We start from the raw sequence: 6,000 nt of genomic DNA on the forward strand, positions 1-6,000 counted from the left end.
CTGTCCAGAGTGTGACAGAAGTGACCAAGTGTATGCTAGGGATGCCCAGCGTGTTATAGTGGTGTCCAAATATGCAATAGAGATTAGCAGGAGTGTGCTCGGATGTCAAATGTGCGGGAGGGGTGATGAAGAATGGGGTAGAGTTGCCCAAATGTCTGGTAGCTTTTCCCATACTGTACTTGTGTACCCAAGAGTATGTTAGGATTCCCCAAGTATGAGCTATTGGATGGCAGCAGTGTGATATTAGTGCCCAAGCATGCGCAATGTTGCAGAAGTGCGAGGGTAGTCCAAATGTGTGCTAGGGTTGTCCAACTGTGTGATAGGATTGGCCAAGAGTGTATTGGTGCGCCCAAGTGTATGTTAAGGATGCCCAGAGTGGTCCAAGGGCATTATTGATTGTTGATCCCATAGGTGCTCGTTTGTACAAGAGTGTGTCAGGGGATGGCACCAGGTGCTCGGGGTGCCCAAGCATGTGAAAAGGTTGCAGCAGTGTGTCCTACGATGCCCAAGAGTGTGCTGGGTTATGGCACGTGTGTGCTCGGAATGTCCAGATTGTGCTATGGTTGTCCAGTGTAGAGTCGTGGTGTGCAGTGTGCTCGTGGTGACCAAGTGTATGCTTGGAGTGGCCAAGTGTTTACTAGGGCTGCCCAAGAGTATGCTAGGGTTGCCCAAGAGTACGCTGGCTGTGGCCAAACATGTGTTCGGGAATGGCAAGACTGTGCTAAGGTTTCCAAGTCAATGATAGCGGTTCCCTTGACTGGGCTAGGCTGCTCAAATATGTGATTGTTGTGCCCAAGACTGTAATAGGGGTGCTGAAGATTATGCTGGGGTGCCCAACAGTACTAGTGATGGCAAGCGTTTGCTAGTGGTGTCCAAGTGTCTGGTGGTGTGGACAATAGAGTGCTTGGGTTAACCAGAGCATACCAGAGGTGACAAAGAGGGCGCTCAGTGTGCCCAGATTGTGATAGGGTTGTCTAAGAGTTTGCTAGTGACTGACAGAAGTGCACAACGGATGCCTAAGTGTGTGCTAGGAATGCCCAAGTGTTTGCTGCGGTACCCAAGAGCATTCTAAGCGCACATGTGTGCGCTCGGGATGACCAGAGTTTGACAGGGGTGAAGAAGAGTGTGCCAAGAGTGCCCAGGAACATGACAGTGGTGAGCAGGAATGAGCTGGGGATGGCAGCAACAAGGGATGCCCAGAAATGTGTTTAAGGGGTGAAGAAGGGTGTTCTAGGTATGGCCAAATATTTGCTAGTGGATTGGAGTAGTGCGCCAGGGTGCCCAAGTGTGTGGTCAGCGTACCCCAGATTGGGTTGGGTTGCCTAAGTGTGTGCTTGGTGAGCGCAAGAGTGTACTAGGGGTGATAAAGGGTGTATTACCGGTGCCCAGAGTATGACAGAGGTGCCCAAGTGCGTGCTTGTACAGCCCAGCGTGCACTAGGCTTTCCCAGAATCGTGCTAGGGGTACCCAGAGTGTTATAGGGTTGCCCAAACCTGCGCTAGAGATTAGCAGGAGTATGCTAGGGTGTCAAGTGTGTAAGAGGGGTGCCGAAAATTGGGCTAGGGTTGCCCAAATGTTTGCTTGTTCTGCCTATACTGTGCTTGTGTCCCCAAGAGTTTGCAAGGATTGCCCAAGTGTGAACAATTGGGTGGCAGCAGGTGCTAAGTGTTCTCAAGCATGTGCAAGGTTGCAGAAGTGTGTCCTACGGGTGCCCAAGAATGAGCTCGGATTTTTCAAGTGTGTACGAGGGTTAGCAAAGAGTGTACTGCTGTGCACAAGCGGGTGCCAGGATGCCCAGCGAAGGCTCAGGTTGCCCAAATGGTTCCTGTCATAACCATAGGTGCTTGTGTGCCCATGTTTGTACCAGGGGATGTCAGCATGTGCTAGGTGTGCCCAAGTATGTGAACGGGATGCAGAAGTGTGTCCGACAGTGCCCGTGAGTGTGCTAGCTGATGGCCTATGGGTGCTGAGAGCAACTAAATCGTGCTATCGTTGTCCAAGTGTAGAGTAGCAGGGCGCAGAGTGTGATAGATGTGTCCAGGGCAGAAGCTAGGGCGGCCAAGAGCGTACTAGGGGTGCCCAAGAGTGTGTTCGGGATGCCAAGAGTGTGCTGGTTGTGGCCAAACATGTGTTAGGGGATGGCAAAAGTGTGCGAAGTTATCCAAGTCAGTGATAGCGTTTCATGAGACTGTGCTAGTGTTGTCCAAATGTGTGCTTGTTGAGCCCAAGAGAGTGATAGGTGGGCCCAAGCGTTTTTTGGGGTGCCAAACAGTGCACTCGTGATGGCAAGAGTTTGCTCGTGGTGTCCAAGTGCGTGCTGGGGCGAAGATGTGTGTGCCACGCTTGACCAAGAACATTATAGCAGTGACCAAGTGTGAGCTAGCGGATGGCAGCTGTTTGCTAGGGTTTCCCAAGCATGTGTAAGGGTTGCAGATGTGTGTCCCAGTGGTGCACAAGAGTGCACTAGGAATGCCCAGAGTGTGTTCACGGGGTGCTCAAGAGTGTTCTAGCTGTGGCCAAACATGTGTTAGGGGATGGGAGTAGTGTGATAGGATATCCAAGTGTGTGGTAGGAGTAACCAAGAGTGTGCTAGGTTTGCCAAAGAGTGGACTAAGGGTGATGAAGTGTGTACTCGGGGATGGCAAGTTTATGCTAGTGGTGTCCAAGAGTGTAATGGGGTGCAGAAGAGTGCGATAGGAGTACCGAAGACTGTTCTAGGAGATGGCAAGTGTGGGAGAGGGGCGACCAAACATTTGCTGGGGGATGGCAAGTGTGTGATAGGCTGTCCAACTGTCTGCTAGCGGGCCCAAGAGTGGGCTAGTTTACCCAAATATGCGATTGGAGTGCTCAGAGTTTGAAATGTGTGCCTAGGAATATGCTAGGATTGTCCAAGTGTGTGGTTGAAGTGTTCACGTGTGTGATAGGGTTCTGCGAGGGGTGAACAAAAGTGTTGTAAGTGTGCCTAGTAGTGTTTTTTTTTGTGCACAAGCGAGCGATGATTTTTTCCAAGAGAGTACTGGAGTCCCTAAAAGAGTGCACTAGCAGTACCCAAGTGCGTACAAGTGTTGTCCAAGAGTGTGCTAGGTGATGGCAAGTGTGTTCCAGGAGTGCCCAGAATGTGCTAGTCTTGCCCAAGAGGGCATTAGTGTTGCTCAAGTATGTGCTGGGGATGCGCAAGATTGTACCTGAGGTGCCTGCAGTTTGCTGGTGCGCCGAAGAGTATTCTGGGATGTCCAAGAGTGTACTCGGGATGGTGAGAGAATGCCAGTAATGTCCAAGAGTGTGCTGGGTTGCACAAGAGCCTGCAGGAGAGCCTCGTGTTTTCTGGAGATGCCAAAGAAACTTCTCGGTGTGGCCAGAGTGTGTAAGGTTTGCCCAAGAGTGTGCTGAGGACTGACATGCCCACGAGTGTACTAGGAATGAGTAACTGTGCGGTTGGAGCGCTCAGGAGCATGCGAGGGGTGAACAAAAGTGTTGTAAGTGTGCCTAGTAGTGTTTTTTTTCTGCACAAGCGAGCGATGATTTTTTCCAAGAGAGTACTGGAGCCCCTAAAGGTGTTGTATTAATGCCCAAGTGTGTGCTAGAGGTTGCCAAGAGGGTACTCGGTGTGCCCAGAGTTTAGAGGGGCTCCCAGGTGTATGCTAGGTGATGATAAGTATGCGCTAGGAGTACAGAGATTGTGCTAGGTTTGTTCAACGGTGTGATAGGTGTGAACAAGGGTATAACAGAGGTGCCCAAGAATACTAAGTGCGCCCAGAGAGTGATAGGGGTGTCCAGCTGGGCATGTTAGGTGTGCCCAAGTGTGTCCTTGGGGTGCCAAAGTTTGTGATACTTAAGCTCAGAGTGTGATAGGGGTAACGAAACATGCGCGAGTGGATGGCGCGAGTGCGATAGGATGTCCAAGTGTCATCTAGGGTTGCCCAAATGTATGCTTTTTTTGCCCAAAAAAGTGATTGGTGGATCCAAGAATGTGCCATGGCTGCTTAACAGTGGGTTGCAGCAGAGTTTTGGGGTGCCCAAACATTTGCGAAGGCGACAAAAGTGTGTCCTTGGTGTGCCCAAGAGTGTCATAGATGATGTAAAGTGTGCGCCAGGCGTACCCAGATTGTTCTAGGGCTGTCCAAGCATGTGATGGGTTGTCATGAGTCTGCTGGGGAGCTCAAAAGTGTGCTATGTGGCCCAATGTATGCTAGAAGTGCCAAAGATTGTGCTCAGTGTTCCCAGAGTGTAATAAGGGTGCAGAATAGAGTACCCGGGGTGCCCACGTGTGCTCCAATACGCCCAAGAGGGCGCTAGAAGATGGCAAGAGTGTTATATGGGTGTCCAAGAGTCTGATGGAGTGTCCAAATGTGTTCTACCTGTGTCGTTGCGTTTAATAGAGGTGCCCAAGCGGGTGTTCGGTGTGCCCACTTTGCATTAGGTGTGCCCAAGCGTGTACGAGGTGAAGGCAAGGGTGCGCTAGTAGTGCCCAGACTGTGGTAGGGTTGTTGAATTGTGTAATTGGTGTGCCCAAGAGTGTGATGGACGTGCCCAAGAGTGTGCCAGCCGTGCCCAGATTGTGCTAGGTGTGACCAATTATGTGTTAGGGGGTGGCAAGTGTGTGCTAGTCCAAGTGTCCGGTAGGGGTGTCCAGGATCGGGCTATTTTGCCCAAAAATGTGCTTGGGGTGCCCAGTGCGTGCTAGGTATGACCAAAAGTGTGCTTGGACTGCACAAGAGTGTGGTAATGGTTTCAACCGTCAGCTAGGCCTGCCCAGGAGTGTACTAGGGGTGCCCAAGAGTGTACTAGGTGCGAGCAAGTGTGTGCTAGGGGTGATCAGAATTTTCTAGGGTTGCTCAAGTGTGTGGTAGGGATACCCAAATGTCTCATTGGGCAAACCAGGAGTATACTAGGTGTGACCAAGAGTGTGCTTGGGTCCCCAAAGTATGTTAGGGCTGCTAAATAGTCTTCTGGGCGCCCAAGAGTGAACTTGAGGATGGCAAGAGTGTGATAGCGGTGTCCACGAGTGTGATGGAGTGAACAACAGTGTACGAGGGGAGCTCAGTGTATGATAGAGGTGACAAACAGAGTGCTCAGTGTACCCAGAGTGTGCTACGGCTGTCCAAGAGTGCGCTAGAGAGTGACAAGCGTGTGATACAGATGCCCAAGAGTATGATAGGAGTGAGCAAGTGTGTGCCAGCTGTTTCCAAGAACATGCCAGGGGAGACCAAGAGGGTTCTAGGTGTATCGAAGAGCGTGATAGGCGATATCAACTGAGTGCTAGGAGTGCCCAGAATGTTGCGGGGTTGAGAATTGTGTGGGAGTGATGCAGAAGTGTGATCTGGTGTGTCCAAGAGTGTACTCAGAGATGGCAAGAGTGTGCCAGTGGTGTCCAAGAGTGTGATGCAGTAAATAAGAGAGTGCTAGAGGATCCCAGTGTGTGATAGACGGGCAAAAGAGAGTCCTCAGTGTGCCCAGAGTGTGATCGTTCTCTCCAAGACTGTGCAATAGAATGACAAGAGTGTGATATATGTGTCCAAGAGTGTGCTAGGAGTTAGAAAGTGTGCGCTTGAATGCCCAGGTGTGTGCTAGGGGAGACAAACATGATAGGGGTGCCCAAGAGTGGGCTTGTTTTCCCAAATGTGTGCTTGGAGTGGCCCAAGTATAATAGGGGTGAAAAAGAAGTTTCTGGGGTCCCCAAGAGTGTATTAGGTGATGGCAAGTGTATAATTGGAGTGGGCAGAATAATGAAGGGCTTCCTAAGAGTGAGCTCGGGGTGACCAACTGAGTGTTGGAGTTCCCTGAAGTGTACCAGCGGTGCCAAAGATTGCGCTTGGCATGCCCAGAGTATGATAGGATGCCAATGAGTGTTGAGGCGTGCCCAATAGAAGACTCGGGGATGGTAACAGTGTGCCAGTGGAGCCCAAGAGTGTGCTGAGTGCCCAAGATTGTGATAGGGGACCCCAGTGTATGCTGCAGCTGCTAAAGAGAGTGTTCAGTATGTCTAGACTGTGCTCAGGT

Source organism: Heterodontus francisci, unplaced genomic scaffold (assembly GCF_036365525.1).
Source record: "Heterodontus francisci isolate sHetFra1 unplaced genomic scaffold, sHetFra1.hap1 HAP1_SCAFFOLD_91, whole genome shotgun sequence".
Taxonomy (NCBI): domain Eukaryota; kingdom Metazoa; phylum Chordata; class Chondrichthyes; order Heterodontiformes; family Heterodontidae; genus Heterodontus; species Heterodontus francisci.